We start from the raw sequence: 26,128 nt of genomic DNA, 5'->3' as shown, positions 1-26,128 counted from the left end.
CATCATTGTTTAAGTAATTGCAATACTATCAGCTCTTTGCATTATGATACCAAAATTGTTGAATTGGCATGCAAGACCTTGCAAGTGACGTCACATCAAACTACCAATGCAATTTACTATGGAATGAGGTAAGAGAGAATTTGAATACAGTTAATGACTTAATGCTTATGAGAATTACATGTGAAGTAAAATTCCAACTCCTCTATTGGGGATGTGATGATGCAGTTCAAGTAGGAGCACTCCAGTGCAGAAGAAAAAAAGCCATAGCCCTCCAGAATCTGTATTCACATACAAAGCAATACAATAATATATCAAATCTTACCTTCATTCATCTATCAATTCTATATGCTGTGGTTTCTTGTCTATTTTTTCTGTGAGCATTAAAGATATATATGAGACCGATGCCAGTCCCACCCCCACCAACAATTGGAATTAGGGAAGCAACCACACAAGGGAGTAGGTATCTGTATAAGCATTAAGAAAAAGATGAAATAAGACAAATTATTGGATATGAATTGAACTAATTGGTATCTCTACTAATATTAAGTAACAAAAGATGAAATGAGGCAAATAATTGAAGATGAATTGAACTAGAATCCATGAAATGCTACTATAATACTGTAATCATTCAAATTTCGGAGCATGTAAGTTACAGCCAAGCACTGTGTTCCTGGCACGGACCTTTTTCTTTCGCCGGTAAACTTTTGTCATTGTTCCAAAGATCACAAGTGTGTCAAAAGCCACTACAAATGAATGAGATGGCTACTGGCATAAATACAATTTCAGTAAGGCAACTCACAGGAAATTATAATACCCAGAATTTCTCCAAGCTACCTTTCATGCACTGATCAGTGCAAACATTGAATTAAAGACCAGTTTACTTGTTAATGTTTCCGACATTGAATTGTTTCTGCATTCAATTGCCGAACATTCACAGGAACATTAAATAGTATTCAGTGCATGTGTTTCCACTTGTAAAACAGATTTTCATCCTAAACCTATAAGTCGGAAACAAGCCTAGAGAACTGAAAAGAAGATATTGCCACTTTTTTTTTTTATTTTTTTTTTTTGAGACTAGGGTATCCGAGTCTTTGACCCGACTAATCCCTAGGTCCCCCGCCTGACCCCACAACATTTGGGGAACTGGAAACTCTAGCAATTGCTAGGTGGGTACCTTGGGAGAGGGTCAAACCCCAGACCACTTGGGAGCAAACCAAGGTCCTCACCGCTAGACCAACAACTCTTTATTGCCACTTATTATGAAATTTGTTCTTGGGTTTCATCACATAACCATGATTTGGAATATACCCATGTGAGTGAACAAAATATGGTGACTTATTTTGATTCTACCTTTTTATGTTGTACAGTTTACCTAGAACCAGCCTGTACATTCTATCAGAACGGTTGTCTCAATGTAAATTCAACTCCATCAATATAAATCAGCTACAGAACATTGAATAGCAGTAACAAAACCCTAGAAAGAATTAGCACTAAAACCAAAATACTTAGACTACTGTATCACAGCAAGCAATAAGGGAACATACAAACAATTACATACTATTTAATCATGTTTATATCATCTGAAATTAGCTATCGAAACCCAAGAACTTTAAAAATCAGGCAAAATATGTTTACTTGCTAATCTAAAAGAAATATGTGGACAAGCATATACCATACAGTAGACTAAGTTTATGGAATAGGAAAACCATGAGCAGTGTGATTATCAAACTTACCCTACAAACTCATGGATTAGTTCTTGAAATAGCTATCAGCCAAAATAACTTTGCAGTACTCTCCCGTACCCACTTAGGGATATTCATATGCCTGACAACATCAGTTTATTTAACTCTTTCCATCTCTCTTGTCCCTGGTCAGCTTCCTGTAAAATAAAGCAAAAAAATATAGGAAAATGAGATACAAAAAGTTTGGAGATTACTGTGTGCATAATTCACTATTGAAGAAAAAATTAGTCATGCATTACATGAAGAATTCAGTTGAAATCATGAGTTCACCACCATATGTGCTTGCTTCTACACTACCCTAAAGTGATTAGTACATAACTTTTGCGGAGAACCTGGATACCACATTGAGTGTGCATATCTGCATCTGTGGGACCCATTCCCACAGATGATCTCTGGACCAAAGTTAAGCAACCTTCCCTGATGTGCAGAAGAGTTGCTAAATCGATCACCTACCTTGGAATATATCTTGTCTTAGACTTCGGAGTTCGGAGGTAATCTGACAGGATGAAAAATTCGGTTCCTTCCATCCACCGAAGTTGGTTTTTCTTGCCAGCTTAAGCATATCTCCTAGCAGGATTCTTAGAAACCAAACTCGATATTTAAGTTACCCTTACCAAACAACATCACTGTGCCCTGGTGATCTCGTTAGTCTTAGGCTCTGCATTACTCGCCTTTCCAAAGAGGCTTCCTCCCACTTCCCTGCATCTGCAAGTAGGTTGGACATGACAACCGTACTTGCCCCATGAGATGGAACCAACAGTTTCAAATTCTTTTCAGCCATTTCTCCTATTTCTAGATTTCCCATGTGTTGTACATGCGGCCAATAATGTGCCCCATATCACAACATCAGCCTTCATGGACATGCTTCTTATCATTTTCTCAGCATCTTCTACTCGGCCAGCTCTACCCAGGAGATCCACCATACAACCATAATGCTTAATGTTTGGTTGAATGTGGTATACATTCTTCATGCTCTTAAAATACCTCTCTCCGGCCTCCACCAAACCAGAATGGCAACAAGCACTTAGGACTCCGATGAATGTTATTGAATTGAGTTTGATATCAGCTGATTCGGCATCACACCGGCATTCCTCATATCCCTAAAAGCCTCAACAGTTTCCCTCCAAAACCCATTTCTAGAAAGACCCATCATCATAGTAGTATACGAGACACAACCTCTCATAGGCATTTTATCAAACATCTGGCGTGCATTGTCCAAGTCACCAGATTTCACATACCCAGCAACCATGATATTACAGGAAACCGGGTCCGGCTCAGAACAAGAGCTCCGGAAATGGAGCAGCATTTGGCATACATGCTGATCAAACTGTTGTTGATGAAAGTGTTGGAGTCGAGACCGGACTTGAGAACAAGGGAATGGAGTTGCTGGCCTTGGAAGAGGGCCGAAAGGGTTGCACAAGATTTTAAAAGAGAGACCAATTGGCGCTCGTAGTCGATGTGCGTTTGGTTCGGTCTGGATTTGAAGAAGAGACGCAGATGGTCGTCTGGGTTTTGGGTGGTGGCTGTGGAGACCCATTTGAGAGGTGAAGCAGCAGAAAGGTGTGGAAGGCCGGTGAGGGATTTGGGTCTCAGAGATATGAGCATGAGAGGAAACCAGAGGTCACGATTGAAATGGTTCGTAAATTGTAGATTAGCATAGCGCCATGAAAATTCCCGCGACGTTTATAAATTGTAGTTAGTGACTTAAAGTCTCTTAATTACACCAAAATTGAATCGATTTTCTATTCCCGCTCTGTTTTGAAAAGGGACGGGCCAATAGCAACGCAGAAGTTTCATACAGGGTGCCTAGGTATCCGAGTGCAATTCCGATAAAAAAAATTAAAAAATTAAAAAAAAATGCAGATTTTTCATGGGTTAATTATAAAGCACTACCAGACAATAGATTTTTTGACAACAAAGTCCACAACCTTTTCCCTTATACAATTAAGGACACACACTATTCTCCTTTTACCTCTTTTTGTTCTTTACACAGTATCAGCTTATATTTTACTTTTCCAGACTAAACACAGTATCAGCCTAAGGACTAGCCTTCAACATGCCACAACTTCGCCTAACGACTTCCTGTCTAAGCGGCTACTATCAGGCGGAATCACTGCTGCCTTAGTATGATAAGAGTCAGCTTTTAAAATAAAATAGAAAGCTTGCTACTGCTTACTAACTGCTACTGTTACCAAAACATAAATGCAGAAACAGCAAACATAAATACAGATACAGAACCCAGAGCCTCACTCTTGGGCAAACAGCTAGAAGCTGCTTAGCTACTCATAACTTGATTACAAATACTTACTTGGAATCAGATGCACACTTGCATAAAGAGATTTATATAAAACCTGCTACTGCTGCTACTATGGCTTCCTTATTTTTGAGAGAATCTGATTCTGCTCAATTTTCGAATATTAGACTGATGTTTTCTACTTCGAATGCCTTCTAAGGGAAGATAAAACTCCTTATATAGGGAGCGGAACTCAAATTACAATTCAAAACAACAAAATGTACAGAACGACTCCGTGATTTCCTGCTTTCCTTAGTGCTCCTGCTGATGGAGGTCGGCCGGGGAAAAAGCAGATTCCTTTAGGTGAAATGTTTTTCACCTGCTTTTTGAAAAGCAAAAGTCACTTTTGGGAAAAATCCAAAAGGACTTTCGGTGTTTTCTACACCTGTTGCTTCACATGTTCTCGTCGGTTTCTGAATTGTGACCAAGGACAAACGAGTCGTTATCTGCCTGGGCCATCCTTACTGTTGTTGCATTGTCTTCGACATCTGTATCAACATACATCTTGTAGTGGTTGTCAGTTTCAAGTTTTTCCACCCATCGTAAGCATGCCAGTGTCGAATCTATCTCCTTTCTGGTAAGAGATATGAATAAGTCACTGCTGACTACGTCAGGATGATCGTAAGCAGTGATGATAATTTTCTCTCCTGCTGCCAGGAAGGTATTGTAGGTATCCTCAAAGATGATCTTTTTGATATATTCTAGAGTCATGGCCTTCATCCACGGGATGCTTGAGTTTGGTTGGCCATTGTACCCTACACAGGCTGGTTGAAGATATTTCCTTTGAATAATTCTTACATAATGATAAGGAGGAATATATTCAACTTCATCGTTTGCCTTCTGGATCCATTCTGGAGGAGTGGATCTGAACTTCAGTCGAAGCATACAGTCATTTTTTCTTACATTTTTGACTGTATTGACAATGATAGGCGGCAAACCTTTTAGATCATCATTTGTTTTAGTCCACAAATTATGGACAAAACCATTTTCAACAAGCCAGAGCTTGTGTTCTTGAGGATGTTCACTCTGAACATTAACCAGGTATCTTCTAACATAAGGACCTGAAACAATAAAGAGAGTTGGAGGAACTAGGTCTTCTGGATTATGTCTTCCTATCAGACTATGGAATTCATGCCAGTCTGATTCATTAAGTGCCATGACAGGAACTCTAGCACTTTCTGGACTTTCAAGGAAGAGAATTTTTTCTTTTCTTACAGCACTCTGCTGTATATGACTTTCTTCAAATTGTGGTCTGGCATTCTCATATAGTTCTTCAGCTAGTGCAAAGAGTGCCGGGAACATTAGACCACTGCTTCTTTCTTGAAAAGCAAATAAGAGATTATCCAGGATTGCCTTCTGGTGATAAGCTAGTCTCCTGCCAGTTCTGAACACAGGAGTGTCAAAAGTTCTTAATTCATAATTAAAAACATTTATGACTCCAGTTGGAGTTGGTCTGCTTTTTGGCAAAGCAGCAGCCGTCAACGGTCTTGATGAGCCTTTACCGTCTGCCGTTTGAGACGGGCTAGCCAATCCTTTACCCTGGGATTGATCAGTTGAGGCTAGTCCTTTAGGACTTAGCAGAAACCTTTTAAGAACCTTTTCTTTGGTTTCCATAGGATCTTCTTGAAGCTCATGTTCTTTCCCAGTCCTTCTGCTTCTGGGATTACGACCTTCGTCGTCTTCTCTCTGGCTGAACATTGCCATTTCCCTGGTCAATGCGTCTGGAAGATAATTCTTGTTTCCTGCAATTAATTCAACATTATAATCATATTGGTTAAGAAATAATTGTCAGTTTGCTAATCTTCCTCTATCAGCAGCTTTATCAAGTTTGAAATTTTTAAAATTCTTTACTCTGGCACAATCGGTGCGGACAGTAAAGGGTTTTCCAAGAAAAGCTGGAGAATTTAAAATCGTTTTCTTGACAGCCAAAATTTCTTTTTCCCCTGTGGGATAATTTAGTTCTGCAGGGCTGAACTTGCCACTACAAAATTTACAGATCTTTTCAATGTTAGTTCCAGCCGCCTTTGCCAGAACCACACCGGACCAATAATTATCGCTCGCATCTGTCTGGAGGATAATTTCATCATTCTCTTCTGGTTGTTACAGAGGAGGGAGGTTTTTGCAGAGATTTTTTATCTGCTTCACGATTTTTTCATCATCTTCTGTGAAGTTCCATTTTCTTTTGGAACTTATCTTAGAAGATAACATTGCTGTTAACCCTGAGATTTTAGGGATGAAATCTCTCCCATAATTTATGACACCAAGGAATCTCTCTAGACTCTTAGCATCAGGAATTTTGTCTGGGAACTTCCAGATCTTTTCAAGAATATGAGGTTAGAGTTTTATTACTCCATTTTTGATGTTTATTCCTAGGAAATCAACTTCATCAAGGATAAAGAAGATTTTCTTTTCACCTAGGATGATTCCATGCTGAACTATCAGCTTTACTACCTCATGGAGGTGTTTCATGTGTTCTTCTTTGTTTTTGGAGAAGACTAGGATGTCATCTATGTAGACGACTCAGAACTCTGCCACATGCTTGAAGATGTTGTCCATCTTTCTTTGGAAGATTGAGGGAGCTTGCTTTAGACCAAAAGGCATTACTAGCCATTCGTAATGGCCTTGTGGTGTTCCAAATGCAGTGAGAGGTATGCTCTCAGGATGCATCTTGACTTGCCAGAAACCCGACTTTGCATCGAACTTCGAAAAGACTTTGGCTCCTCTGAGCTGGTTAATCAATACTCTTACTTGAGCAATTTGATAACCGTCTTTGACAGTCTTTTTATTGACATCTCTGTAGTCAATAACCATTCTAGCTTTTCCTCGTAGGTTTTCTGCATGATTTCTCACGTAAAATGCTGGAGCATGATGAGGGCTAGTGGAAGGTTGAATTAATCTCTTGTTCAGGAGATCTTCAATATCTTTTCTGAGTTCTTTTTGATCTTCCTCTTTGTAATGAGGAATGGCTTTGACATGGCAGATAGCATTCATGTCATGCAATTTCAATTCACAGACCACTGGGTCTTTTTCCCAAAACTTCTGAGGATTTGTATCCACCTTTTGCTCTAGTGTTTTCTTGATTTTTTCAAGAGTGGGAATTTGCTGAGACTCAAGCTTGTTCTGAAAGTGCTTGAGGTTATGCTCATGGATGAAACTAGCTTCTTCATCTTCACTAGTTTCTTCTTCTTCTTCTTCTTCAGAAGATTCTTCAACAAGTAATTCTTCTTGTTGCTTGATTTGGAGTATGGGTTCGAATTTTGGTTTGTAGGGGGTAAGATCACTACTATTCTGTTGCGACCTCTGATACTGAGTAGCAAAACCGGGACCGACCACAGTTCTGGCTTGTGTGAGGCGGTCTGCCCAGAACACCCTTTCTCCTTTCCTGAAGCCTATCGCTTCTTCATCCTGAATGAATCGTTGTTGGAGAATAAAATCATTTCCCAACAAGAAATCAGATCCTTGGCCTTCAGATTGCCAAACATTCTGGATGATAAATGTTCCTCCACCAATGGTGATATGAACATTTTTTGCTACTTTTTCATGGTGAGATGGCTTCCATCAAATGTAACACCAGTAGCAGACTTTTTCTTATCTTCTCTCCAGAGTTCATCTGGAATTGCAAATCTTTTTGCAACTGTAAAATCTGATCCATTATCTACAAAGGCATGTAGATGATATTTTCTGTAATCAGGGAATTTGAGTCCAATCTCTATGTAGTTGCTGTATCTACTTGTAGAGACGACTTTCGATTGATGAAGCTCATTTTCCTGAGCTTGTTCCTTTGGAATGAATGGTTTGCATTCTTCTTTTGGAACTTTTTCTGGATGAGGTGATTTATCAAAACTAGAAGGTTTTGTATCATCCCAGTTTGTAGGAATTATCTCTTTGATGTCTGGGTCACCGAACCATGACGGAGGGTCATATCTGACTTTATAATCAAACTTGCCTGATGGTTGGCCAAGTAGATCCCATGTTTCAGTAGCCTCTTGTCGTTCTAAGAGATGAACAGTTTCTGGTGGTTTCACCAGTTCTACATTTTCTAGTATTTCAACCAGTTCAATATCTTCATCGATTTTTTCTTCATCGATGATTTCTTCCTTTTTCGAGGAAGATGGTTCCATGGTTTCCTGGAACAGAGTTTCAACTTCTTTCACCTTTTGCTCAGCGAAATATTCTTCATATTCTTGCTCAACCAACTGGCTGACAAGACCATTTTTGGTTTTTCTTCTTGCTTCAGCTATGAAGCATTCTTTATGATAAGTCTTCTTGGACTCTTCACAAAACATAGGGAGGCCATTCTTTTCATGACATAAGCAGTAGTCACAAACGAATGTACCAGGGTTCACCTGATAAGAAGACATGAAGGATTCTGTCTTGCTTTCTTCCCAATTTTTGATTCTCAAAACATTCATTTGTCTGGATTCGAAGTACTCTACTTCAGAATCGATCTCAGACTCATCTGATGAAATTTCTTCTTCAGACCAGGCAGAGTAGACTGACCTGTCATCATCTTCATCATCAGAATAGGCTATTTTGTAGCCTTTCATGTTTGCTACCTCTACTATTTGCTCATATTCTTCGAAGAGAGCTTTAGTAGATCTTTTACCCTTTTCAGGGCATTCATTGGCATAGTGCCCTTCAGCTTTACATAACCAACATCTGCAAGCTTTCTTGCTTGGTTGTTTATGCTGATGAGTATTCTTCTTTTTCTTGAAGAATTTCTTTTTAGGATCTTCATCCTTTTGTTTCTTGTAATTGGAACTCTTATTGAATTTCCAATCTCTTTTCTGATTACTCTTTTTGAATTTTTTAGAGTAATATTTTTCTTTTTCCTTCTTTCTGTGGAATTTGGATTCATGACATCCCCAGTTTGTGGCCATATCCAGTATTCCATAACAGAAATTTTCAACTCCTTTGAGTTGTTTCTTGGCCATCTTAGCTCTAAGATTGGCTTTGCATTGCTCCTTCAGTAAATTCCCGGATTCTGTCGGCAATTCCTCCAACTGAAAATCTTTCAATTGGTTTTTCAGCTATGCTTTCTCTCACAGCTGTTCTCCATGGTTCAGAGAGTTTCCTGTGCAACAGATTAACTAGATCAGTATTCTCTAGTTCACCAATTGTACAGTAATATTCCTGAAACTCATTCAGGTATTCTTCGAAATATCTCATGTCACAGATCTTGAGAGCATAAATATTCGATTTTGCCGTTTCTTTGGCTTTTTCACTCAGATTTGAAAGATCTCCACAGATTTGATCGTACAAGGGTACTGCAAAATCATACGGAGATTTTGAATTTTTTATCTCTTCAAGCCAGTCTCTTCCTCTGGCAGTTTCTTTGAAAGATAGGTAGTACTTTTTTGCTACTCCAGTAAGAGTAGTTTCATAGTACACCTGCAAATCTGGTGCTTCAAATTTGCCAAGGGTAAGTGCAGAAGCCATCATCAGGCTATCTACCCATTGGTCAATGGTCTTTCTTTTATCTAGACTCTTATCTAAATTTAACCAGATGCTGTAGTTCGTGATAGGAACTCTAGGCAGATTGTTCTCTGGGACAAATCTTTGGGAATTTCTTTCTCCTTTTTTACCCGTGGGGGCTTTCTGTAATGGGAGTTTTACTTTCCCTTTTTCTCTGCTAATGAAAGTTCTGGAGCTTTCTCCTTCTTCCATTTCAATATCTTGATAAGGAAAGACTTTTCTCGTCTTTCTGATTTTGAATTCTTTCATTTTCTCGATTAGTTTTTCTAATCGTTCAGGATTTTCACAATTCTCAGCTTCTTTATAGAGTTCATAGAGCCTCTCAGCTCTGAATATATTGACTGGTCTGTTTAGATCAGCCTCCAATTCTTCTTCAGAAATTGGTTCTTCAATTGTGGGTTTTATACCACTGACACTAGCTTCCCTAGTGCTGTAGGTTCTTCTCAGAAGATTATTCTTGTTTATCCTGAGATTCTCAGGACAGACGTCACTTTTTCTGTGATTGTCAAAATTAAGGCTGATTTCTCCAGTTTTTCTACTCTCGTAGATTTTTGCTTTTGCTCTTTCCGGTTGCCTTTTTGGACCTGATAATTTCCATTCAAGAGGAAAAGTCACTTCATTCCAAGTAACTTTATGAATCTGCTGCGAATGGTTCTTCTGGTTGGTGAGGAATCCAGTAGTAAGACCTGGGATATTTGTTATCCTTGTCTTGGGGGCTACTGTAGTACTCATCAATTTATAGTATATTCTATATACTATTGCAAGTTCTTGCATATCTTCTTTCATGGATATGCCGTTTGTCTTGACTCTCAATCATAGACAGTGAGCTGCATCTTTCAAGCTGGTGGTGAAGTTAGGGAAGCAGTTGAAATACGCTACTTGATCGCACAGAGATGCTTCAAGTGTTCCCAACTGACTAGCTTGGAAGTCTGTTAACCTGTTGTCCTGTAGAACACATAGGACTGAACAGTTTATGCCTTCACGAGCAAGCAGATTTATGCCTACTTGGACTGCTCCAATATGCATAAATTGATATTTTTTTGCTTGTGCTCTGGCAACTTCTGAAGGAGTGATTAATAGAAGATCAGTCTCTCCACCTGCTGTAGCGGGGGTTGTGATTTCCAGTAGTTTAAAATAATGGCTATCCATTAGATCAAACTTTCCCCTTTTGTAGATTTGTTTAAAATCTAATTTTGGGATTGAGGAGTTTTTTACCTCTTGTTCAATTTCGTTGAATTCGAACTTTTCAGCATTAAGGAGCTGTACTCCTTTCTTTTTTCCAAAGATGCTTAACATTTTCATTTCTCTTTTTTCCAGGTTTTCATACCGGATACTAGTCTGACTAGTAGATGGTTCCAGAAAAATCATGTTTGGAACACGATTTGTGTCTGGTTTTTCTAATGGTTTGAATCCATTAGTTTTCTTTTTTACTGTAGGCCCTTTCTTGTCCTTCAGTATATTTTTCATAGATTCCAGCGTTTTTTGCTGTTCATTGATTTTTCTACTGACGACTGTCAGCTTTTCTTCTTCCGTTTTTGGAAGTTCTTTGATATAATCTAGTTTGTTTTCCAATCTTTCCAATTGGTGGATTATAGCAGGTAATTTTTCTAGATGAGTTTGACATCTAGATATTTCTAGTAACAACTTCTGATATTTCTCATCAGAAGATTTCAATAGAGAATTTATTTTCTCTAATAACAATTCTGACATTGTCCCCATTAAGGAGGGGTTCTCCTTGAGCTATTTTACAAGCTCTGATACCAGTGATGTGCGGATCTAACCAATGCTCAAATAATCAAGAGGTTTTTGTTTCTCTTCCAGAACATCTAAGAGATTATCTATCTCCTCTTCTATTCTATAGATTCTAGTCTGTAGTCTATAGATAATATCCCAGTAATTGGGAGAATCTCTACTAAGATTATCTCTATAGGTTTTTAATTTTCTCAATTTCTCTCTCTCCTTTTGCAGTTCCTTAGTAGTAATTTTGCAGATAGCAATCAACTCAAGTCTATCAACAATCGAAATTATGAATAGTAAAAATAACCGTTTACCTTCGAGTATAGAGGATGGATTTATACCTGCAATATGGTTAAACAAACAAATTCAAAAGCATGGGCCCACTACGCTCCGTCAATTTTATTTTTACCAAAGGAAGAGATAACTATTAAGGAAAGTAAAAGACTTACTAAAGACAAAATGTCCTTAAGTGTAAACTTTTGTCCTTAGATGTATAAAATCAAAAGTGGAGGAGTTATTTGTGTTTTGGACTTCTACTAGGGGGGTCTTTGTAGTTTGCTAATTATTCATTATTAGGTACAATGTACAAAACTCAAAATAGTTGAGGCGAAGCAAAATTGATGATAAATAGAACCACATTCAGAATTGATTCACTTGATTAGTTTATGATGTATTTCACTAGCCCCTATATATGTATGTGCCCGCATGCCACAAAAACTTGGAGCAGCAAGACGAACCAGCAACCTGGCCACCTAGAATATACATGAAACCTCCAACCACCACGATCTCCTCCACCAAACTACTCCCTAAAGCCATATCTCTCGCCATCGTAAGTGAGGTAATCCCGTCCGACGACTGCATCATGAGGACACGCCAGCACGACGGAAGAGAAGTACTGATCTTCTGTCTTCAAGCGCAAGGGGCGCATTCTAGAGGAAGATGTTGGACTACTTCAACAGCAATATTAATACACAAACATGTTCTTTGTTAAAGTAATCTCGTACTTTCTCACAACCCTTCTCAACAGAGAATCCCGGCCAGTTACACCCAAAGCTCACAAACATTTGATTCCCCCAGTTCTCTCCATGAATATTAAGTTACCCTTACCAAGCGTGTTTCCCACGTCCTTCGCGGGAGCGTGGCAACTCCAACATGATGGGCAAAAGCTTTTGCGTCCAACTGTCCATTTCCTGGCACCACTTGAAAAACAAATCACCTCCACTCATATTTTCTTTATTTTATTCTTACAATTTCTTTTTTTTCTTTAATTTTTTCTTAACTTTTTTTTTCCTTATAAGGAAAGGAATTACAAATTAGATTTTTTTTTTTTTTTTTTAAGTGGTTTGGAACTTAGCCTACCTGGGAGGCTCAATCCCACACCCGATTCCATTTATTTTATTGATAGTATAATTTTGCATTGGGAGGGGGGGACATAAAACCTGAACCCCGAGCTACAAGAAAACAGTGACAATAATCATCGTAGAGAACATCCTGAATAATAGCAGGAGTCTCATCTAACCAAACATCATCAATAACAAAAACACTAGCAAGGTGTGCAAGCTTATTTGCAACACCATTTGCTTCCCTGTAGGTATGTTGAATTCTAACTGATTGAAAAGAAAAAAAGTACTCTACAATCATCTAAAATTCTACTTACCACCAAAAGATTCTCCTCCTCACTTCTAAGTGCAGCAATCAAAAGAGCCGAATCGCTCTCAATATCTATGTCTACCCAACCTTGGTGAGTACTAAGAAGAAGAAGAAGACCAACTCTATACGCCTCTGCCTCCATACTAAGGGCTGAGTGTGCATGTAAAAAGGGTCTAGCCATGGCTACAATCCCCCTACCCTCATGATCTCTGACTACTACACCAATACCTCCACAACCATCATCCACACAAAAAGCCCCATCAATGTTGTTTGTTTCTTTTGTTCTTGGAGATTATCAAGGAAATCCTATTTAAGCTGCCTCTAACGAACAAGAATTCAATGATGTTTTAATGTCATAAGCTCTTGCCCCTGGGGCTGGTCTTCATGCTGCAATAATTCATGGCTATTCTCATCTGGAAGTTAAAGGAGATTCAAAACTATTGGTAGATAGCTTCCATGGAACCAATCATCCACCTTAGCGACTCAAAGCCATCCTTAAAGACATCACCTCAGCTTCAAAGCTTTAACCTTAGATATATCAAGAGGCACTACAAGAGAAATTAGCAAAAGCGAGGAATTTCATTGTGACAACCTAAAAATCGTTGCAAAAACTTGGTATTTGCTACAAATTGACAGTTGTTGCCTATTTGACATTATGCGACACTCAATTCCTTGTAAAATGTCAATTAGGTGACAATTTGTACCAATTATCGGTTAATGTTTGTGTGACAACTTTAACTTTCACACAAAAGATTAATTATGCGACAATTTCTGAAAATATCGTTTAATCTTTCTATGACAACTAGATTTCTGTCGCCGAAGACTGATTTAGCGACAAAACAGGAGTTGTCGGTTATTGTTTATGTGGTAATTAACCTTAATTTCCTCGCTGAAAATCAATTGGGTGACAACTTTAACAGGTTGTCGCTTAATGTTTATGTGACAACTTGAACTTCCTCACTGAAAACTAATTAGGCGACGACTCCTACTAGCGGTTAGTTAATGTTTATGTGACAACTAGATTTCTATCGCCGAAGACTGATTTAGCGAGAACTCACAGGAGTTGTCAGTTATTGTTTAAGTGGTAACCTTAATTTCCTCCCTGAAAATCAATTGGGTGACAATTTTAACGGGTTGTTGCTAACTGTTTATGTGACAACTTGAACTTCCTCACTAAAAACCAATTAGGCGACGGCTTCTACTAGCGGTTGGTTAATGTTTATGTGACAACTTTAATTTTCTCGCAAAAGCCTGATTAGGTGATGACTTTTACAGGTCGTCGCTTGATGATTATGTGATAACTTGAACTTCCACACTGAAACCCAATTAAGCGACGACTTCTACGAGTTGTCGGTTAATGTTTATGTGACAATTTTAATTTTCTCACAAATGGCCAAATAGGTGACGATCTCAACGGGTTGTCGCTTAATGTTTATGGGACAACTTGAAATTCCTCGCTAAAAACCAAGTAGGTGACGACTTCTATCAGTTGTCAATTAATGTTTATGTGACAAATTTAATTTTATTGCAGAAGACTAATTATGTGATGACTTCTACAGGTTGTCACTTAATGTTTGTGTGACAACTTGAACTCCCTTGTTGAAAACCAATTAAACGACGACTTGTACGAGTCGTCGGTTAGTGTTTATGTGACAACTTTAATTTTCTCACAAAAGCCCAATTAGACGACAAATTAGACCCGTTGTCGCTTAATGATTATGTGACAAATTGAACTTTCTCACAACCTACTAATATATCATAGGGGAAAAATATTTTACCTTCCATCGTTTCTATAAAATTTCTCCGATATATTAGATATTTGAGATATATTCCGATAAAATGAAAAAATATCTTTAAAATGTGAGAAACGAATAAAAAAAAATCAAAAAGTTACTCGATTATTCATAGAGAACATACATAATGGAATATGGAGTTTATGTGGTGAAATCTCTCAAGGCAAATTTAAGTGTGGCGAAATCCTCTTAAGGTGAATCTAGGTGAGGTGAAACCTCTCAAGGTTGATTTGGGTGAGGCAAAATCCCCTCAAGGTGAATCTAGGTGAGGTGAAACCTCTCAAGGTTGATTTGGGTGAGGCAAAATCCCCTCAAGGTGAATCTAGGTGAGTTGCAACCTCTCAAGGTAGATTTGGGTGAGGCGAAATCCCCTCAAGATGAATCTAGGTGAGGTGAAACCTCTCAAAGTTGATTTGAGTAACGTGAAATTCCCTCAAGGTGAATTTATGTGAGGAGAAATCTCCTCAATATGAACATGGGTGAAGAGTAATCCCCTCAAGTGAACTCTGGGTGAAGAGAAATCCCCTCTTTGTGAATTTTTTGCTATTGTTTGTACTTTCTTGTCCAGTTGAAATATTTCTTTCCTACTTGAATTATATTACTTAGACTGGTTTGATTAGGTTCACTTTTCCTTTTTTTGGGTCTTAGGATTATGTCTCTCTCTCTGACTCTCTCACGAGAGAATGTCCGCTGGCGGCTATCTAACGCTAGTTCCGGCGGTAAACCTACGATCAGAAAGGTGGGATTTTCTCTTCTCTCTGATCGCTCTTCCTGGGAAGGCAGTGGGCTTTGGCTTCATCGAGTCTCTGTGTTTGTTGCATATGGTCATCTTCTGGTGCCCAGAGGCGCCTTTGCCTTATGGTCGGGGGGATTTCTCGGTGGTGGTGCTCTGATGGTGGCTGCAACAGTGGTGCAGCATGGTTTCGAGTCTAGCAGCGATGTGGCTTTTTCTGGGCTACTCGTTGATGGTGGAAGGAATGTGAGTGAGCCTTTTGGCTGTTTCCTGTTTCTTCCCACGTCATTCGAACCGGGTGGATTGGATCTGTTTTTCGTACTGTTCGTCAATGCTGTCCGGGTTGCGGAGGATGGTGGCGATGTGGTGGCTAGTCTGGACGACTAGCTGGGAGCGATGGGATTGGTGATGGTCGTAGCAACGTTGGCGGTCTTGATGCTGTTGGTCGTTTGCAGCGGCGACAATGGCTGTGGCGGTGGCGGTAGTGCTAATGGTGTTCCCGATGAGTGGGACGGCTGCTTTGATGCTAGGGTTTCATGGGAGAAGAGTGGTTGGGTTCCACACAAGTTGTTGGGCCTGGGGTGGATTCTTTTGGATCCTGGGTTTTCGGTTTTTATTATCAGTCTTATTTTCATATTAGGCTTTCATAAGGTGGAGACTGCTGGTTCTTATTTGGTTGAGGATGTGACTACCTCGTCCAATGTTATTAGTTCTACTTGAGTGAGAAAGATCGACAAGAGAAAGAACTGCTTCTTGGGTACTTTATTTTTTCTTGGGGTAGTTTCTTTTCTTGTATTTGCGCTTAATCCTAAAAGGTGGGTGTGCTAGGGTTGTGCGTCATTGTATGCTCGAGTGGGAGTGTACTTTGATGTGTACTCTGTGTGATGGCTTTTTCTGACTGCCTTTACGAGCAAGTCATCATTGTACATCTTGCTGAATTGCATAATGGATGACCTTTTCAACTCAAAAAAAAAAAAGGTTCTCTATTCCTTATTGGATTATGATTCTAATCCTATTCAACTTATATTTATTTTGTTTACTTCTCTATTTGCTACAATATGTAATTTTTATAAATATCTATAAGATGGAGAAGAATAGATTCATCGAAGCTTATTGATAAATTTTTCCTCCATCATTCTTTGACATAATGGTTCATTCAGCCGTCCACTTGCCACACGAAGCTAAACTTGCTAGTTCAATAAGATATCATTGGATGTATCCAATTGAGAGGTAATGTATGTTATTTTGTTTGAACTTATTTATATTCTTTCAGTGTGCATTTATAAACTAAGTAATTATTTTTAATTCATAGGTTGCTGAGAATATATAAAAAAATATGTGCGCAATAAAGAACAACCAAAAGGGTCTATTGTTGAGGCTCATATCTCGTATGAATCATTAACATTTTGTTCAATATATCTTTGAGATGTCGAGACAGCCTTTAATCGACCAAAACGAAACCAGTCAGGAAGTAAACCCAACGTGGAGGATTTTGTTTTTGCTCAAAGAATACGTCCAACTAGAAAAGGGGAGTATAATTTCCTAGCCGATGCAATTGTTGATACATGACATGCATCATCCCCCTGCAAGTATCTGAAGAATTCTCTTCTTTTGTCTGCTTGTAATAAGCATTACTTGACTGCTTAGGTGTAGGTTGTAAAAGAGGAACTTTATTGTAACTTCTTTTCTCTTATTTTTATAAAAACAAAAACTCCTTTTCTCTTATAAAAAAAATAGATTTATTTTTTGAAGAAGATAAATAACTCATATGTAACTAATTAAATGTCAGACTAGGTTTAAATTATATGATATCCTTATAACACATAAGAAAAACAAGGTGGTGCTAGGGTTCCTGGTGTTTCGCATCTACAGCGAATCTGATTCGTATCCAACCTTGTACTATGTTGCAAGGCAATGTTTTAGAATGGAATTGCAGGGGTTTTGTGTGCAACGAGACCCAACGAGCCCTTATTGATCTGGTTCAATTAAAGAAGCCAAATCTGATCTTTTTGGCGGAGACCCTTGCTCATCCATCTCATATTGCCTCTCTTGCGAACAGGCCTGGTTTTGCAAGACATATATGCTACCCTCATGAGGATGGATCCCAGGGTTTGGCGCTGCTTTGGAGTAGTGAAATTCATGTTGATCTCAGAACGAAATCCCCTCATAATATTGATGTTGAGATTAGTGATCCGGCTAAACAGGAGAAGTATCGCTTCACAGGATTGTATCGCTTTGCAGCCAGAGGTGAACGTAGCAGAACTTGGGACTTAATTCGTGCCTAGCTGCAGAAGTTTGTCATCTGCCTTGGCTCATGGCAGGTGACTTCAACGAGGTTATGTGTCTAGCAGACAAATCTGGAGGTCCCCCTTGTGCTGGTGCTCCTATGGCGGCATTTCGGCAAACGATGATTGACTGTGGCTTCATCGACATGGGTTTCTAGGGTAGTAGGTATACTTGGTCCAACAAGTTTACCAAGGAAAGGCTGGATAGAAGCTTTCAGTCAGTTTCCTTTCGAACCATGTTTCCTAATAGCAAAACGGTGGTGTTGCCACCTAATGAATCAAACCATTGTCCCATTGTAGTGGAACTGAGAACTAACAGAAATAGGTTTAGAACACCTTGGCGCAGATTCAGATTTGAGGAGATATGGCACGGACATGAACAATGTTCTGACATTATTCGAAAGAATTGGGCAATCCCTACGGTAGGCAACATGCTACAGCAGGTTGGTTGAAAGATTTTGGCCACTGGAAAACAACTTATGAAGTGGCACACCACTGAGTTTGAGAGGCAGAAAGTGGAATTGAGGGAGATTCGGGAGAAATTGGCGGATATAATGCGGCAACCTTTTTCTCCAGAACAGTATGAGGAGCAACGTCTCCTTCATGTAAGACACAGTCAATTTCCTTCACAGCAAGAAAAATATTGGAAACAACGATCTAGGGTGGTCTGGCTAAAGGAGGGTGACAGAAACTCGGCTTTCTTTCATCGAAAGGCCATTAATAGGAGGTGTAAAAATTGCATCAGAGGGCTTGTGAATGATGTGGGTATTTGGAAAAGTGATCCTACTGTTGTTCAAGGCATGTTGGTTGATTATTATAAAACTATTTTTTCAACTGAGGGAACGGATGATAGTGTACTCTCCACTATTTTTTGCGCCACCCCAATAAAAGTGTTACCTTATATGAATGATGATTTACTGCAGCCTTATACAGATGCTGAAATTAAGTGTGCATTATTTCAAATGCATCCTTCTAAAAGCCCGGGGCCTGATGGTATGTCTCCTTTCTTCTATCAAAAATATTGGCATATTGTTGGTTTTGATGTTTGTGTTGCAATTCGAATTTTTTTGGAAAAAGGAGATATTTGGGCAGCTTCCAACTTCTCTCATCTTTGCCTTATTCCGAAAGTCAAGAATCCCACTGGTGCCACTCATTTTAGACCTATCGCACTCTGTAATGTTCTGTACATAATAAGTTCCAAGGTCATTGCCAACAGGTTAAAAAAGTGGTTACCTGAGATTATTTCTCCCCTACAAAGTGCGTATGTCCCAGGACGATTGATATCAGACAACACTTTGGTTGCAACTGAGGCTGCACACTTTATGTATAAATTGCGGACTCAAAATGAAGGCTTCTTCTCTCTCAAGTTAGACATCTCAAAAGCATATGACCGTCTAGAGTGGACCTTCTTGCGAACTATGTTAACCAAGTTTGGTTTTGATGTGAGGTGGATCAATATAATTATGAAATGTGTGGAGTCTGTTACCTATGCCATCCTGGTTAATGGTGAACAAACTGAGATAATTACTCCGACTCGGGGGATAAGGCAGGGTGATCCACTCTCTCCATACCTATTCATCTTATGTGCTAAAGGGCTTTCAGCTCTTCTTTCTCAAGCAGTTCATGTAGGTGCTATTCAAGGTTTGAAGTTGTATCCTGAAGCCCCTACACTACATCATTTGTTCTTTGCGGATGATAGTTTTCTTTTTGGAGCTACAACGATTCATGAATGTCATACTATTGTTGAAATTCTCAATATCTATGAAAAAGCTTTGGGACAGAAGATTAATTTTCAGAAAAGTAGTGTGGTTTTTAGCAGAAATGTGCCTATTGTTATGCAAATTAGCATGACAACTATTCTTGCCGTACAGAGAGTAGAAGAGCATGGTAGATACCTGGGTTTACCGCTGCATGTAGGCAATTCGGAGAGTTTTCTCTCTCTATCATTTTCTCGCTCTAGAACTTGTTTTTATCATATCTTTTAAACCATAAGTCCGATTTAGGATCCATTTTCGCCTATAGATTCGTCTTGACGAGCTCTTTCTGTTAGTGGAAAGAAAAGTCTGATTTGAAGAAATTATTTTTGACGACCTAGGAGGATTGATTTTATTTTGTATTATCCACGATTATCGGAAATAAGGTAGGGGATCTTGGGGAAACTTTTTATGATTGGATATTGATTTTATGTGCTTTGTGTTTATATTATTCTGGTTAATATTATTTTGAATGATTTCTTTGATGATATTTGAATTATATGTACTAAATGTACGCTGATCGATGTAGTGCATGTTTTCATAGTGGTTGCTATTCATCGACTGTAAAGGAGTTGGGTGAAAATTATGGTTATTTGGTGTTGTGAGAATTATCTTTTGTGTAGTTGAGTTTGAACATTGTAGAGATCAAGCTCAGGCGAGCCCGTGTGCACATTTAGGTTTAGAATATCGACTGTATAATTGTCGATATATTTGGGTGATTTGGGCTTGGAGATCAATGTTTCGGACAAGATGACTAGGAAAAGGGGTTTTAGGGGATTTGATTGAGTCAGGGGATTAATTTATATGTTTGGATATTCAAGTCACAGTTGCAAAACTGTAAAGTACACGGTATGGGACTTGTATGCTTGCGTATTCTGGTATATGAATTAACGGGTATATAGATAGAGTTGGATTGCATCATTGTTTGATATGCATGTTATAATTGAAATATATGATGGTATTATCTTTGGTCAATTATCCATGAGGAAGTTTTATGTCCCTACTGAGCCGCTGGTTGAGCTCACCCCTTAACAGATTTTGCAGTTATGGAATCAAGATACTAGAGCAAGAAGTTCCGATATGTATATAATGTCAAATGGGTTGCGAAACTTGTGTTTCCTTTATGCTTGTTTGGAATAAAGAATGAGTACTAGTGTACTATGTGATAAAGACTATGTAATATATGCTTCCGCTGGAATTTTGAGATCTTGTTATCTAGTTTTAGTTCACGATTTATTTATTTATTTTGTTACATTTTGGTTATAAAAATATTAGTTCTATAATTAAGATGTGATTCACACCTTAACTCGAGATTAGAAAATTAGCTCGAGTCAAGGCGTGACAGCAAGCTTTAGGGTGTTCCTGGGGAACCTGTGCATGATAGATTAGGTTGCATTTCCGACATTTGCCAATTAGGTTCTCATAATAGAACGAGATTTCTTCAAGAACACCCTGAGCAAGTTTTAGGGTTTTCCTGGGGAAGAAAGGCTTCGAGATTTCATGACTGACATACACACAAATCTTACCAGTGGAGTCTAGCAGCTTTTGATCGATATCCAGGTATGTACCAGCAATGGAAGCGATGTTCCTGATCATCTTCTTGTCCTCCAATCCATGCGGGATATTGCTGATACGAACCCAGAAAAACAGAGCCTCCATCTGCACTGACTGCAGCAGGGAGTGTTGTGCGGAAGCGTAACAAACACAATATTGATGTGGAACTAGATAAGCAACCGAACAATGAAAAAAAAAAACAAACACAAGAACACAAGAATTTATAGTGGTTCACTCAATCAATGTGATTGAGCTACGTCCACTTCGGAGCCGGCGAGAAATTCCACTATAATCAATTTGGAGAGAATACAATTAGAGTTTTAGAATAAACTCTACCCAAAATCCCAATAACTAGGTTAACTCTCCCTCTCTATCTATTTCTGGCGGTAGGAGCATATATATATATATATATCCTAGTCAATTTAGACATGGATATATATATGTTATCCTAATTAACCTAGGGGCCTTGCCCACGTGATCACCATGGGCCATTCAATTGGATTTTGCCCACCAATTAAATAAAGCCAATATTCAATAATCTCCACCTTGGCTTTATTTTGATGTAAATTCTCCAAAATAGAACTTCAAAACCAATCACCGCTCCAACATCCCCGTAGGGAATTTCAAATTCTACAAATACCAATCAAGTTCAAGCAATGCTTGAACTTGCTCAATGGAACCGACTTTGTCAACATATCAGCAGGATTATCTGCAGTTCCAATTTTGAGGAGTTGAACATCACCGTCCTCTACCATCTGACGAATCTTGTGAAATTTGACATTGATATGTTTAGTACGAGCATGAGTAACTTGGTTCTCTGCTAAATGAATAGCACTTTGACTGTCACAAAAATATCCACATATTCTTGAATAATTCCCAAGTCCTCAAGTAAACCACGAAGCCAAACTGCTTCTTTTGCACCCTCTGTTACTGCCATATATTCAGCTTCTGTAGTCGACAAAGCAATTGTAGATTGCAAATTCGAATTCCAACTCACCGGTCCACTAGCAAGAGTAAACACATAAGCTGTAGTAGATCGGCACTTATCCAAATCACCTGCGAAATCAGAGTCCACATATCCAACAACACATTGACTCGTCTTATCTTGCTGAAAAACTAATCCAACATCCACAGTACCAAGAATATATCGTAGAATCCACTTCACTGCTTGCCAATGACCTTTACCTGGGTTATGCATATATCTGCTCACCACACTTAAGGCCTGTGAAATATCCGGTCTAGTACACACCATACAATACATCAAGCTACCAACAGCACTAGCATAAGGAACTTTAGCCATATATTTCATATCATCATCTGTGCTAGGAGACATAGTAGATTTAAGCTTAAAGTGAGAGGCAAGAGGTGTACTTACAGGTTTAGATTTATCATTCATGCCAAACCAATGCAGTACCTTCTTCAAATATTGCTTCTGTGACAAACAAACTTTGCCTCTTGATTTATCTCTTTCAATTTCCATGCCCAAAATCTTTTTAGCTTCTCCCAAGTCCTGCATCTCAAATTCACCACTCAATTGTGATTTTAATTTATTTATCTCCACCTTGCTCTTAGATGCAATTAACATATCATCAACATATAAGAGCAAATAAATGAAGGTCCCATCCTGTAGCTTGCGAAAATAAACACATGGATCATAAAGACTCCGAGTGTACTTCTGACCGAACATAAATTTATCAAACCGCTTGTACCACTGCCTTGGAGATTGTTTCAAACCATATAATGATTTATGCAGTTTGCAGACCCAATTTTCTTCACCAGCAATTTTAAACCCTTCTGGCTGAGTCATATATATCTCTTCTTTTAATTCACCATGTAAGAAAGCAGTTTTTACATCAAGCTGTGCTAACTCAAGATCAAACTGTGCAACCAAGGCCAATAAAATACGAATAGAAGAATGCTTAACAACAGGAGAAAATACCTCATTGTAGTCAATTCCTTCTTTTTGTGCGTAGCCTTTAGCTACCAATCTAGCCTTATACCGTGATCCTTCCTTTTTAGCAAACACCCACTTGCAACCAATTGCTCTCTTCCCATGCGGTAACTGAACCAACTCCCATGTTTTATTCTTGTGAAGAGACTTCATCTCCTTACTCATGGCTTTTTCCCATTCTACACAATCTGCATGTATGACAGCGTCTTCATAAGTAGTAGGAATTTCTTCTTCAGTAACTGGAAGTGCATAAGTCACCATATCATTAAGCCAAGCTGGCTTTTGAGCATTCCTTTTTCCCTTTGTAGTTGCAATTGGTCCATCTTGCTGTGTAGGCTCTTGGGTTGGAGCATCTACTTCAATACTCATGTCCTCAATATTTAAGTCATCTGAATCAACATTAGGACTCACTGGATCAATTGGAGTTTCAACAATTTTTTTCTGTAACTCCACCTGCTACAAACTCTCTACGGTCATTCTCTGCTCATCAAAATTTTTCTGCTTGTTCTTATCAACCATAATAGCCTCATCAAAAGTCACATCTCTGCTTACAACAACTTTCTTCACATCTGAACACCAAAGCTTAAATCCCTTAACACCCTCATTAAATCCCAAGAATATAGCTTTCTTGGCCCTTGGATCTAGCTTGCTTTCCCTGACATGAAAATAAGCAGGACAACCAAAAATATGTAAATAATGATAATCAGTAGCAGGTTTACTAGACCATACCTCCATGGGAGTTTTTCCCTCAAGTGCAGCAGTAGGTAACCTATTAATAAGATGGCTTGCATACACAACTGCCTCAGCCCAAAATTCTTTGCCTAATCCAGAATTAGACAACATACACCGAATTTTCTCCAATAAAGTCCGATTCATGCGCTCTGCCACCCCATTCTGTTGTGGTGTCTCTCTAACTGTGAAGTGTCTCACAATGCCCTCATCTTGACATAGTTTCAAGAATGGATTAGATTTGTATTCACCACCATTATCTAACCTGAGCCTCTTAATTTTTCGACCGGTTTGAGTCTCAATCATCTTCTTCCACTTCACAAATATATTTAAGACTTCATCTTTATGCTTCATGGTGTACACCCATACTCTTCTAGAGAAGTCATCAACAAAAGAGACATAATAATGCTTACCTCCCAAAGATGCAGTTTTGATAGGTCCCCATACATCAGTGTGAACATAATCTAGAGTACCTTTAGTTTGATGAACTGCAGTGCCAAATTTAACTCTAGTCTGTTTTCCCAAGACACAATGTTCACAAAATTCTAATTTTCCGGTCTTTACACCTTCCAATAGACCTTGCTTCACTAATCCCTGCATTGCTTTCTCACCAGCATGTCCAAGACGCATATGCCATAATTTTGTATTGTCTGCATCATCATCTATAGTCTCAGATATTGCTGTTTCACCTATCACTGTGCACCCTTGTAGAAAATATAAATTTCTGAACCTTTCACCTCTCATCATCACAAGTGAACCAGAGACAACTTTAGCAACTCCACTTTTCAATGTAATTGTGTGCCCTTTTGATTCTAAAGTTCCCAAAGAGATAAGATTTTTCTTCAAATTTGGAACATACCTGACATTAGTTAACTCTCTGACTACTCCATCATGCATCTTGAGACGAATTGTACCAATCCCTCTTGTTCTGCAAGGACTGTTGTCTCCCATCAAAACTACTCCACCATTCAACTCCTTGAAAGTAGAGAACCATTCCCTATTAGGGCACATATGATGTGAACAACCTGAATCCATAATCCACTTGTCAGAATAACCAACTGCAGATGAACTAGCCAAAGCAAACTCAATCTCTTCTTCTTCAAAATCTTCAAAAGCTGATGAACAACTCAAAGCAAAATCAAAATCGTCATCTTCATCATCTCTTACAACATGCACTTCAGAATCCTTCTTGTCTCTATTCTTCAACTTAGGACAATCTTTCTTCCAATGACCTTTGTTGCGACAAAAAGCACACTCATCTTTTGCAGGAAATTTACTTCTTGACTTGGAACGAGATTTACCTCTTTTTCCAGTAGGTTTTCTCTCATTAGATCTGCCCCTTACTACAAGTGCTTCACCTGAAACATTCTGAAGTTGCTTCTCTTTCTTTCTGCACTCATTATTTATCAATGAATTACACACATCATCAAATTTCACATCATTCTTTCCATGCAACAAAGTTGTAATCAAATGCTCATACTCGTCAGGAAGAGAATTTAGCAAACACAACGCTTTATCCTCATCACTAATTTTCACATCCAAATTAGCCAAATCTGCAAGTATCTTATTGAAATCACTGATGTGTTCAGACACAGAAACACCATGTCGATAATTAAATCGAAAAAGCCGCCTCTTCAGGTGAAACCGATTTTCAGCACTCTTGATCATATATTGGTCTTCTAATTTCTTCCACAACGCTTTTGCAGAAGTTTCTTTCATGACAAAGAATTTCTGATCTTTAGCAAGGCACATTCTGATAGAACCACAAGCCCACTTGTTAATTCTCGCCCACTCTACATCATCTATGTCTGCAGGTTTATCTTCCAGAGCTATATCCAATTCTTGTTGACACAAGACATCCATCATCTCACACTGCCACATGCCAAAATTGTTGGTGCCATTAAACTTTTCAACTTCAAATTTGGCATTACCAATTGATGGCCTGGAAGTCGACCAACGCGAAGAACCTGAAGACTCGGTCCCTTTCTTTTTCTTGTCAACCATGATTTCCAATCAATGAATCAACTCCCAATTCAGAACCAGAGCTCTGATGCCAGTTTGTTGTGCGGAAGCGTAACAAACACAATATTGATGTGGAACTAGATAAGCAACCGAACAATGAAAAAAAAAAAGCAAACACAAGAACACAAGAATTTATAGTGGTTCACTCAATCAATGTGATTGAGCTACGTCCACTTCGGAGCCGGCGAGAAATTCCACTATAATCAATTTGGAGAGAATACAATTAGAGTTTTAGAATAAACTCTACCCAAAATCCCAATAACCCAATAACTAGGTTAACTCTCCCTCTCTATCTATTTCTGGCAGCAGCAGCATATATATATATATATATATATATATATATATATATATATATATATATATATATATATATATATATACAGATCCTATCCAGAGCGGAGCTCCGCTTT

At 38.6% G+C, this 26,128-nt stretch overlaps 1 protein-coding gene across 1 annotated transcript in view; it reads right to left on the bottom strand.

Annotated features, from left to right (window-relative positions):
- The window catches only part of LOC112199148 (disease resistance protein RGA2), a 54,304-nt gene that overhangs the window by 1,040 nt on the left and 27,136 nt on the right, over positions 1-26,128 (bottom strand). The window lies entirely within an intron of this gene.

This window comes from Rosa chinensis, chromosome 4, assembly GCF_002994745.2.
Source record: "Rosa chinensis cultivar Old Blush chromosome 4, RchiOBHm-V2, whole genome shotgun sequence".
NCBI lineage: Eukaryota > Viridiplantae > Streptophyta > Magnoliopsida > Rosales > Rosaceae > Rosa > Rosa chinensis.
Note: the sequence above shows the minus strand (reverse complement) of the source record. Positions and strands in the feature narration are given on the sequence as shown.